The sequence below is a fragment of the Sturnira hondurensis genome, unplaced genomic scaffold, assembly GCF_014824575.4.
Source record: "Sturnira hondurensis isolate 20B ecotype Veracruz unplaced genomic scaffold, ASM1482457v3 Scaffold0015793, whole genome shotgun sequence".
Taxonomy (NCBI): domain Eukaryota; kingdom Metazoa; phylum Chordata; class Mammalia; order Chiroptera; family Phyllostomidae; genus Sturnira; species Sturnira hondurensis.
The window spans coordinates 3,879,006-3,891,475 of NW_028088424.1; positions in this window are offsets into that span (position 1 = coordinate 3,879,006).

A 12,470-nucleotide genomic window follows, 5' to 3' on the forward strand; every position below is an offset into this window, starting at 1 on the left:
AGCTTTCCTTGGCCCTCCCATAACCAGAAGAGGGCGAGCGAGGCTACTGTTGGAGCCCTTCATTCCTGAATTTGCCCATTTATGCAGCAAGGAATTTAAGGAGTTAAGCCTTTCAAAACAAGAAGCCCTGCCACAGTGTTCCCTTTCTTGCACTCCACTCATGAGGCTGCTGGGGAAAGGGGGAGGGGATTCTGCCTGCTTTTCTTTAACAAAAAACATCTATAATTAGTTTTATAGATACATACATTTAAAATCTCCCCTTTAGAACTATACCTAAATGCAAATTTTAATAAACCATACAGAGGCTCTCAGCCATATTAGCATAAGAAACGTTAAATATTAAATTATGCAGTTAACTCTTCATTATCTTGTATTTCTTGTTTCTTCAAAGAAGGAAAAAAAGTTTTGTGCTTTTTTTCAAAACCCAGTTTTTTTTATTTAAAAAATAAAGTCCTTCTATGTTTGTTGGCCAAACCAAGATGCTTAAAATGTTCAATTTTACTTAATAGAGAGTGATGAATTCAGGGTAAGGGTTGCGGTTAAATTTCAAACCACCAACAAATGAGTGTGAATTAATATTGTTTTAGTTCTGACTCAGTGTTGAAGACCAGGAAATGATTTCTTCCCTAGTAACTTACTGTCTCTTCATTTCAGAGAAGAGCCTTTGTACATTCAAATAGAAAAGGGGTTTAAAAAAGTGTAAGTAAGTAGTAGGTTGGTCTTCACAAAGGTCAGAAACAGCAGGAACGACAACTCACTTTGAAGCCCACCACCAAATACCAAAGTGACTGGTATTCTCCTTAAGAGCCTGGCCATAAACTCTCTGAGTGCAACAAAAGACAGAAGAGGTTTCTACAAGGAGATGTTTCCTGTTTATTGTCCTCTTTCTTCTCAAGGGTCAATTTCTGTCCCTTCTCATCACTCTCTAATATTTGTTAAATGCTATGGAAATCCCAGTTACTTAATCTGACCCTTTCCTGCATGGGATTTAATAATCTTTCTTGTGGCCCTGACACGTGTAGCTTGGTGGTTGGACATCATCCTGCAAAGTGAAAGGTCACCAGTTTGATTCCTGGTCAGGGCACAGGTCTGGGTTGCAGGATTAGTCCCCAGTCAGAGCACATACTAGAGGCAACTGTTTGGTGTTTCTCTCCTGCTCTTTCTCCTTCCCTTCCCTCTCTAAACATAAATAAATAAATAAATAAATAAATAAATAAATAAATAAATAAAATCTTTTCTAATCTTATAGAATTGCATTTATGTATCTATACGTAAGTTAAGATTCACGAAAGTAAAAGTCAAAATCTCCTGTTTTATAAGTGAAGACTTTGAAATTGATCTGGGGCAAGGAACTTCACCTTTCTATGCCTCAGTCTCTACTCTAAAATAAGACCTTGAATTGCTACCTATAAAGTCCAGCATTTTATGATTTATTAACTAGAGAATAATACTTGTTGAAATAGAATTCTAACACATGCCAGCTAGCTACTTCTATTTTTAAAGATTCAATTGAAATTAGCTCAAAAACCCTATCCTTCATGCAACCCATGATTCCTCTACTGTTTCAGGGAATTTAGGGGGCTGGTGGTGGGAAGTGACTTATATTTCTCCTGGTTACCCCAGGATCTGAGCTGTAGTTTGTGAATCATCTTGCTTGAAGCATGTGCTAATACTATTCTGTATTACATATTACATGGCCTCTAACCAGACACACCCTTCATTCTCTGAAATTCCTCTGGCCCTAACTTACATGAGTATCAGACTCTACTGAAGCTTCAAGACAATGAGTGGAAGGGGTTCTTGCTGTAGGACCACAGCAACTTAAAATACTCAGTATCTTATTCTTAACCTTCTGGGGAATTTCTCAGTGACTCACTTTCTCCAAATGCCCCTCACTATGTTGTTCTGCTGTCTCCACTCTGTTGACTGGTCTCCAGCCCTGTCCTCATTGGCTTCCTGACTCCACTCACAAATACCCATACTCATCTCTCCATTTCACTTGCCTTTTCTGGTCTCAACCATACCCCTGGGGTTTCACTTCCCTCAAGTCTTCAGGGCATTTTCCTTAATAGAAACTTTTGTGTCTGTATTTAATAAGAAAGGCCAGTCCCCTTTGCTTAATCGGGGGTTTGGGCCCTGAGCTTCCTGGCACCCAAAGCAAAAAAAAAAAAAAGAAAGAAAGAAAATGTTAGTTACAAGGTGCACTATACTTATAAATTCAAAACAAAACAGCTGTTGTTCAGTATCAGTTGAACTTTTGCTGGCCCTGTAAACTCTCCCAGAGTTCATGGTAATGGGGGCATAGTGTAGGTGTTACTCCCACCTACCTGCCTGTACTCAGATATGCCTGGTTTAGCTCAATCAGCAATTGTAGCTTTTCAAGTTTGAAACCGGTAGAAGAACATTATTAATTCCTGCACACAAAAACCATTTACTGAGTGTCAGGAATAGTTCTAAGTACAAGACACGGAGGAACATAAGATAAACATGGTCCCTGACCTCCTGGAGCCTACAAGTCAAGGTGGGCACAAACCAGCAGGGTTCAGATGTAATGTATTAATGTGGTACAGATGGGAAAACAGAGGAGCATCGAGACTAGGTTTTGGCAGAGGAAATAAGGGCTGGCAGAGGAAATAAGTTTCAGGCAGAAACTTGCACTACCTGCCCGGAGGTGAGAGGGACAATACACAGGATTGGTATCTGCAGTACATGCTGCAGTGCCCCACGAAGATCCCCTTCTCTGGGTCGCACACCTAGCCCTAACTGCTAGGAGAATTGGCTGCTTAGGGCTCACAGCTGCCCCCTTCTCTTGAGAATTGCTCTTACCTGGTAGGAGCCCCTTCATTTGGAAAGTTACAAGCCATTACCACTCTGCCACCCCCAGGAGTAGCTCACAGCCAATGACTGACTGATATGGGGCTTCAAGAGGCTGGTGTCCCTGCTGCAAGTGGGGTGGGGTGTTGGGGGAGTGCGCACTTGTCTATGAGTTTATGCTCCAAGCTCCCTCCCCCTCCATGGATCAGGCGAAGGCTAAATTTTACCTGAGACCAAATCCTTGCTCAGCTTCCTCCTCCCTTCATAAGCAGTGTTCTCTGAAGAGTGCTCCCTCAGTAAATTGCATGTCCCCAACCCCTGACCTGATTTAAAGAACCTAAGCTATGACAGTGACACAGAGAAAATTGTTGATACTGAATTCTCTTTATGCACTTGGTTCAAATTTGAGCCCCATTCATCAGTAGATTTACTTAAATTACTCCCATTTTCAATAAAAATTCTTACGTGATATCTCTATTTAGACTTCTGATACTAAGGTCACAATTAAAATAGCCCTGACCTAAATGGTAAATAAGGACACCAAGACTCAGCAAAGCATGATATTTGTCAGGATACAGCTGGACTAAAACATACCTGAAAAATATCTAACATCGTTGTCTTTACTGCTGTGGCTCAGTGGGTTGGGCATCGTCCCGCCACAAAGCAAAAGTTTGCCAGTTCGATTTTTGTTCAGTGCACAGGGCTGAGTTGCTGGCTAGGTCTCTGGTTTGAGGCACACCAGAGACAACCTATTGATGTTTCTCTATCACATTGATGTTTTTTTCCCTCTTTTTCTCCCTCCCTTCCCCTCTCTCTAAATAAATAAATAAAATCTTTAAAAAATATGTCTAACATCTTTTTTTAAATATATTTTATTGATTATACCATTACAGTTGTTCTATTCCCCCCTTCATTCCCCTCCACCCGCACACTCCCTCCCCCACCATTCTCCCCCCCCTTAGTTTATAACCACGTGTCTCAAGTTCTTTAGATTCTATATTCCCCCACTATTCTTGCCCTCCCCCCTATCTATTTTCTACCTACTGTCTATGCTATTTTCTGTGCCTTCTCCCCCCTTCTCCTCCTCCCACCCCCCTGTTTCTAACCGTCCATGTGTTCTTCATTTCTATGGTTCCACTGCTGATCTAGCTGTCCTCTTGGCTTGCTTTTGTTTTAGGTGTGGTTGTTAATAACTGTGTGTTTGCTGTCCTTTCACTGTTCCTATTTTTCATCTTCTTTTTCTTAGATAAGTCCCTTTAGCATTTCATATAATAAGGGCTTGGTGATGATGAACTCCTTGAACTTGACCTTATCTGAGAAGCACTTTATCTGTCCTTCCATTCTAAATGAAAGTTTTGCTGGATAAAGCAATCTTGGCTGTAGGTCTTTGGATTTCATGACTTGGAATACTTCTTTCCAGCCCCTTCTTGCCTGGAAGGTCTCTTTTGAGAAATCCGCTGACAGTCTGATGGGTACTCCTTTGTAGGTGACTGTCCCCTTATCCCTTGATGCTTCTAGGATTCTCTCCTTCATTTTGGTCTTGGCTAATGTAATTATGATGTGCCTTGGTGTGTTCCTTCTTGGGTCCAACTTCTTTGGCACTCTCTGAGCTTCCTGGATTTCCTGGAAGTCTATTTCCTTTGCCAGACTGGGGAAGTTCTCCTTTATTATTTGTTCAAATAAGTGTTCGACTCGTGGCTGTTTCTTTCCCCCTTCTGGTACCCCTATAATCCGGATGTTGGAATGTTTAAAGATGTCCTGGAGGTTCCTAAGCCTCTCCTCATTGTTTTGAATTCTCATTTCTTCATTCCTTTCTGGTCGGATGTTTCGTTCTTCCTTCTGGTCCATTCCATTGATTTGAGTCCCAGTTTCCTTTCCATCGCTATTGGTTTCCTGGACATCTCCCTTCATTTCAATTAGTTTAGCCTTCATATGTTCCTCTAATTTGTGACTATAATCAACCAGTTCTGTGAGCATCCTGATAAACAGTGTCTTGAATTGTGCTTCTGAAAGGCTGGCAATTTCTCGGTTGCTGAGAGTTATCGGCTCTGGGACTTTGAGTTCTTCTTGTGCCATCTTTTGGGCTGTTCCTGCCTGTTCTGTAGCAGGACCAGAGCCCTAAAGTGTTCACTAGAGCAGGGCAACTCAGTCACTGGGTTGTGACGTTGTATGTGCGGGCAGGGTCAAAGAGAAACAATTTTGTCCCATCTGCCGCCTGCCGCCGCAGCCCCCACTGGCGCCGCAGCCGCCACTGTCACCAGGCCCACGCGTTTCGTTCCACTGCACGCGAGTGTGCCACCACTGTCAGCCCTCCACCACTGGGTTCGTCCCCTGGGGCCTGTGTGGTCCGTCTCACTGTGCGCGAATGTGCAACCTCGGTCAGTCTGCCCCACACTCCAACTGGTTCCGGGCTGCCTAGGTCGGGGGATCTGTCCTGCCCGACCCTGCTCTGCTGCTGGCTCTGCCCCTCTTACCGTCCCCATTGAACGGTTCGTAGTTGTCGGACTTCCGTATAATTCAATTTTCTGGTCTTTGGGTGTGTCTTTGATCTCCAAACCTTTGTTGTATTCAAACTTGGCTGTGGGAAAAGGCACAGTGTTTCCACCTATGCCTCCATCTTGGTGGAAGTCCTATATCTAACATCTTTGGCCTTCTGGGATATGAGGACGGAAATGCCCTGGATCACACCAACAATATTCTGAGTCCAGGGAATGCACAATCCTCCCACCAGGTGAAAAGACTCTATTCTGGTTATGACTTAGTCTCTTATGAGTCTGATTACTGTTTATCAGTGACGAAATTAATTTTCTGAATCTACGGGACCAGACATACTCTGACATAACCTGACATAGTCTCATGTCTTCCTTCCTGCTTTTATCCCCTAGAGATTGGGTTGAAGTACCTACCATAGTGCATCAGGATGGGAGCTGGACCCTACCAGGTGAGTAGAAAGAATTCCAAGACCCACTGGGAAGCAAAGAAGCAGAATACTTCCCTTGCAATGCAATGTGCTTTTTTGTTTTCTGCTCCCAGTCAGTAAGTATAATCCATGAATTAAGAATAATTGGTGTCCTTTAGAAAATGTAACTGTAATTATAGATACTTGCGTTTACTTAGTGCATTGAAGAAGAATCAATTGTCTCACAGTTCACAGAGGATCCTGCTAGCTGGAGGGCAAACTCAGCACTGCGAGTAATGCATGTGGTTATCCTTAGCAGTGCATGGAGCTTAAGGAAACCTGGATGGCAGGGACCACAAGCAGCCACAGTGGTAAATGGAAAATTTAGTCGTTGGTGTAATGCAAAACCCCTCCAGTTCACAAACTGGGTGAGCTGGATGCAAAATCCCGAGGGGAACCTGTTCTCTCCCCTGCTTTTGGGCTCACAGGCAGCAAGTACTAGGGATATGGACAGGAAATCAGACATACTGGGTTTCTGCCCTCTCAGAAATTATGGTTTATTTAGCAAGGATGAACAATAAATCAAGCGAGACAACTCAGTGTGAAAAGTGTCATGTAGGGAACATGCACAGATACAGTTTCTGGGAGAAAGTGACTTTGACCTTGAAACCTAAAGGATGAATAGAGTAAGCCAAGCATGTGTTGCAGGTAGTAGGCGGGGAGTGGGAGAACAATATTCCAGGGGAAATGCAGCAAAAACCTGAGGCAGAGAGAACATGGTTCACTGAAGAACTCCAAGAAGTTCCATGTGGCTGGTGTGCAGGGTTTAAGTAAGGAAGCAGTGAGCGATGAACTAAAAGGAGAAACCAGCTGAGTCAGAAAGGCTGAAGGCATTTGCACTTAATTCTAAGCACAGCAAGAGACCCTCAAAGGTGTTAAGTAAGGAAATAACAAAACCTGACCTTGAGATATTTAGACCTTCCACTATCCTTCGCTGTTTTCAGGGAAAGAAATGCCATAGCTTCCTTTTTTTCCTGAAATTTAATCTTTGTTGTATTTTTTCTTTACCATTTAGTCCCCTTATATCCTCTCCTTGCAAAAATCACCACACTGTTGCCTATATCCATGAGCCCTTTTTCCTTTTTTCTCAGGTCCTCCATTCCCTAATCCAACCCTCCTCCAGTAACGGTCAACTGCTCTCCATCTATGAATCTGTCTCTGTTTTGCTTGTTAGTTCAGTTTGTTCATTAGATGCCACATATGAGTGAAATCATGTGGTATTTGTCTTTCTCTGACTGGCTTATTTCATGTAGCATAATGTTCTCCAGGTCTATCCATACTGTTGCAAAGGGTAAAATTTTCTTTTTCATGGCCAAGTAGAATTCCATAGTGTAAATGTCCCATAGTTGTTTTATCCACTCACATACTGATGTACACTTGAGCTGCTTCCATATCTTGGCGATTGTAAATAACACTGCAATGAACATAGGGGTGCTTACATTCTTTCAAATTAGTGCTTTGGGTTCCTTCAAATACAGTCCCAGAAGTGGGATCACTGGGTCAAAAGGCAGATCCATTTTTAATTTTTTGAGGTATCTCCATACTGCTTCCCGCAGTGGCTTCACCAAACTGCATTGCCATCAACAATGCAAAAGAGTTCCCCTTTTCTCCACATCCTCACCAGCACTTGTTGTTTGTTGATTTATTGATGATAGCCATTCTGACAGGTGTGAGATGGTATCTCACTGTGCTTTTAATTTGCATTTCTCTGATAATTAGTAACATTGAACATCTTTTCATATGTCAATTGGCCATCTGTATGTCCTCTTTAGAGAAGCATCTATTCAGGTCTTTTGCACATTTTTAAATTGGGTCGTTTAATTTTTTGGTGTTGTAAGTACTTTATAATTTTTTAATATTAATTCCATATCAGATGTATTGGCAAATATGTTCTCCCATTCTGTGGGTTATATTTTATATCGTTGATGATTTCCTTTTCTATGCAAAATCCTTTTAGTTTGATGTAGTCCCATTTATTTTTTCTCTGGGGAGATATATCCGATAAAAAATTTCTATGAGCAATATCTAAGATTTTGCTGCCTATGTTTTCTTCTACGATATTTATGGTTTGGGGTCTAACATTTAAGTCTTTGATCAATTTTGAATTTGTTCTTGTGTGTGGTGTAAGAAGGTGGTCTAGTTTCATCTTTCTGCATGTATCTGGCCAATTTTCCCAACACCTTTTATTGAATACACCATCTTTAGCTGATTGTATGTGCTTGCTTCCTCTGTCAAATATTAATTGACTGTAAAGGTGTGGGTTTATTTCTGAGCTTTCTGTTATGTTACATTGATCTATGTGTCTGTTTTTAGGTCAATACTGGGCTACTTTGATTATTATGGCCTTGTAGTATAGTTTGATATTAGGTGGTTTGTTCTTCTTTCTCAGGATCATTGTTGCCATGTGAGGACTTCTGTGGCTCCATATAAACTTTTGAAATATTTGTTCTAGTTCTGTGAAAATACACCATTGAAATCTTGACAGGAATTGCACTGAATCTATAGATTGCTTTGGGTAGTATGAACATTTTATTTATGTTCATTCTTCTTATCCATGGTAACATTATGTGCTTCCACTTATTTGTATCTTCTTCAAATTCTTTCTTCAGTGTCTTATAATTTTCTGTTTACAGGCCTTTTACATCCTTAATTAAATTTATTCCTAGGTATTTTATTCTTGTTGAAGTAATTGTGAATAGGATTGTTTTCTTAAATTCCCTTTCTGTTAGTTTGTTATTGGCATATAAAAGTGTAACTGATTTCTGGATATTAATTTTGTATCTGGCTACTTTGCTGAATTCATTTATCAGTTGTAGCAGTTTCTTGGTGAAATCTTTGGGGTTCTCTCTGTAAAGTACCATGTCATCAGTAAAGAAAGACAGTTTTACTTCTTCCATTCCAATTTGGATGCTTTTTATTTCTTCTTCTTGTCTGGTCACTATGTCTAGGACTTCTAGTACTATGTTGAATAAGAGAGGTGAAAGCAGACATCCCTGTCTTGTTCCCAATTTTAAGGGGAACACTTTTAGTTTTTACCCATTGAGTATGATGCTGGCAGTGGGTTTTGTCATATATGGCCTTTATTATGTTTAGGTGTCTTCCCTGTATTCCCACTCTACTGAGAGTTTTGATCATAAGTTGGTGCTGGATTTTATCAAAAGCTTTTGTGCATCTATTGGTATGATTATGTGGTTTTTATCCTTCATTTTGTTTATGTGGTGAATCACATTTATTGATTTGCTAATGTTGTACCTACCTTGCATTCTGGAATAAATCCCACTATATTATGGTGAATGACCTTTTTGATTCATTGCTCTGTTCAGTTTGCTAATATTTTGTTGAGGATTTTTGTTCATCAGGGATATTTGCCTATAATTTTCTTTTTTGTAATGTCTTTATCTGGTTTTAAAATTAGGATAATGATAGCTTTGCAAAATGAGTTCGTGAGCCTTCCCTCCTCTTGCATTTTATGAGTTTGAGAAGGAGATGTGTTAGTTCTTTTTGGAATGCTTGGTAAAATTCACCTGCAAAGCCTTCTGGTCCAGAGCATCTGTTGGGACTTTTTTGAATACTGCTTTAATTTCACTAGGGGTAATCTGTCTATTCAAATTCTCTGATTCTTCTTGATTTGTTTTTGGAAAATTGTATGTTTCTAGGAATTTATCCATTTCATTCAGGTTGTCCGGTCTGTTGGCATATAATTGTTCATAATATTTTCTTACAATCCTTTGTATTTCTTTGGTGTCTTTGGATCCTTTCTCTTTTTTTCTTGATGAGTCTCATTAAAGGTTCATCAATCTTGTTTATCTTTTTAAAGAAGCAGCTCTTGAATTCATTGATTTTTGTATCATTTTAAATACTCTATTTCATTTATTTCTGTTCTGGTATTTATTATTTCTTTCCTTCTACTTGCTTTGGGCTTTGTTGTTCCCTTTCAAGTTCCTTTGAGTATAAAGTTAGATTGTTTATTTGAGCTTTATCTTATTTTTTGAGATAGGCCTATAATGCTATGACTTTCCCTTTTAGGATTGCTTTCCCAGTCTCCTACCGATTTTAGATTATTGTCTCTTCATTTTTATTTATTTCAAGGTGCCTTTTGATTTCTTCCTTCATCTTGTTCACCCATTCATTGTTTAATAACATGTTATTTAGCTTCCATGTTTTTGCATGTTTTTCAGCATTCTTCTTGTGCTTGATTTCTAGTTTCTTACCACTGTGGTCAGAGAAAATGCCTGATGGGATTCAGTCTTATTAAATTTATTGAGACTTGTTTTGTGTCCTAGCATGTGGTCTATCCTAGAAAATGTTCCATGTGCACTTGAAAAGTATGTATATTCTGCTGCTTTGGGGTAAAAATTATCAATTAAATCCATTTGCTCTAGTGTGTCATTTAAGGCCACAGTCTCCTTGTTGATTTTCTATCTGGGAGATCTATCTATTGAAGTCAACCGGGTATTAAAATCCCTGACAGTGCCTGTACTTCTATTGATCTCTCCCTTTGTGTCCATTAAAATTTGTTTTACATATTTAGATGCTCTTATGTTGGGTGTGTAAATATTTACTAGGGTTATATCCTCTTGTTGAATTGTTCCCTTCATCATTATGTAGTGCCCTTCTTTGTCTTTTACTAGAGCCTTGGTTTTAAAGTCTAATTTGTCAAATATAAGTACTGCTACCCCAGCTTTGTTTCTTTTCCATTTGCATGAAATGTCTTTTTCCAACCCTTTAGTTTTAGCCTGTGTGTAACTTTTAATCTAAGATGGGTCTTTTGGAGACAGTAGGTATATGGGTCTTGTTTTCTTACCCATTCAGCTACCCTATGTCTTTTGGTCAGAGCACTTAAGCCATTTACACTTAAGGTGATTATTGATAGACACATATGTAGTGCCATTTTCTTTCTTTCTTTCTTTCTTTCTTTCTTTCTTTCTTTCTTTCTCTCTTTCTTTCTCTCTTTCTTTCTTTCTCTCTCTCTCTCTCTCTCTCTCTCTCTCTCTTTCTCTCTCTCTCTTGCTTTCTCTTTTTCTCCCTTTCTCTTTTACTTCTTCTGTGCAATCCCTTTCACATTTATTGCAGTACTAGTTTGGTGTTAATAAATTCCTTTAGCTTTTCCTGTCTGTGGAGCCCCTTATTTCTCCTTTAATTTTAAATGATAGCCTTGCTGGGTAAAGTAGCCCTGGTTGTAGGCCCTTGCTTTTCATCACCTTTATATTTCACACCACTCCTTTCTGGCCTGAAGTGTTTCTGTTGAGAAATCAGATGCCAGTCTAAGTGGGGCTCTCTTGTAGGTAATCACCTGTTTTTCTGTTGGTCTTAGGATTCTCTCCTTGTCTTTAAACCTTGTCATTTTGATTATGATGTGTCTCAATGTAGACCTCTTTGGGTCCAAGTTGTTTGGGACTCTCTGAGCTCCCTGGACATGTGTAACTTTTTTCTTCACCAGATTAGGAAAGTTTTCACTCATTATTTCTTCAAATAGGTTCTCAATCCCTTGCTCATTCTTTTCTCCTTCTGGTATTCTCATGATGCAAATGTTGTTATGTTTCATGTTGACCAAAATGTTTCTTAAGCTTTATTCATTTTTTAAAAATTCTTCTTTCTTTCTGCTGCTCTGCCTGGGAGGTTTTTTGTGTTTTTTTTTTTACCTTGTTTTCCAAAACACTGATTCTGTCCTCTGCTTCGTCTAACCTATTGTTTATTTCCTCCAGTGTATTATTTATCTAAGATATTGCATTCTTTTTTCTGACTGGTCCTTTTTAATGGTTTCTAGGTCTTTTTTTCATGCTGTTGAGTATCCTTATAGTCATTACTCTAAACTATCTGTTAAACTTTTTTCCATTTCATTTAGTTCTTCAGGAGAATTCTCTTGTTTTTTCATTTGGGGTCTGTTTCTTTGTCATCCTATTTTGGCTGCTTTGTATTTTTTGCCTTGGGTGTTAAATTAATCTGCTGCTAAACTGATCAGCTGGTAATCTAATCAAGCTATAATCAGCAGCCCAGCTTAAGTACCATAGGATGGAGCAAAGTAACTCCTTCAGGCAAACGTATTGATTCATCTCAGGCTGATGCCACTTGGAGAGGAGTGCTGTGCTAGAGAAAGATGGCTCCTGCAGTATGGGGAATGACTCAACACAGGGATCCTGGTAGCTGTTCCTGCAGGTCTCTTTCCAGAGCCACTAGCCCCAGACTGTCCTCAAACATCTCTAGTCCATTCTGCTGTGCCTCTGCTGGAACCCAGAATAAGTGGATACAAATGAAATTTTGTGTGTTGTCCCTTTAAGAGGTTCTCTGAATCTCCAGTCATCTCTTCCTGGCAGACAGAATCCTAGTTGTTGCTTCTCACAGCTGGATGTTATCTGGGTTTCCTTTTGGCTCTGGTGCTGTAGCCTGGGGAGCCAGGCTTGTGGTTTAGACCCCACACATCTCAGGGGATACTCCCTGGCTGCCGAAATATCCCACCAGAACTTCAGCTGCCACCCCTGAGGGGCAGGCCAGCCCTCTCATGCCTTTTCTGCACTCCCTACCAGTTGTGCTACGGTGAAGTGGTTCCTTCCATTTGTCCATGGTTATAAGGCTTCTCTGCAGCTAATGTTTAGTTGGTTATTCTGGATGCTTACTCTACGATTTAGTTATAATTCCAGATTGGTCCTGGGAGGAAGGTAGCATAGCTTCCACTTACTCCTTCACCATCTTGGATTCA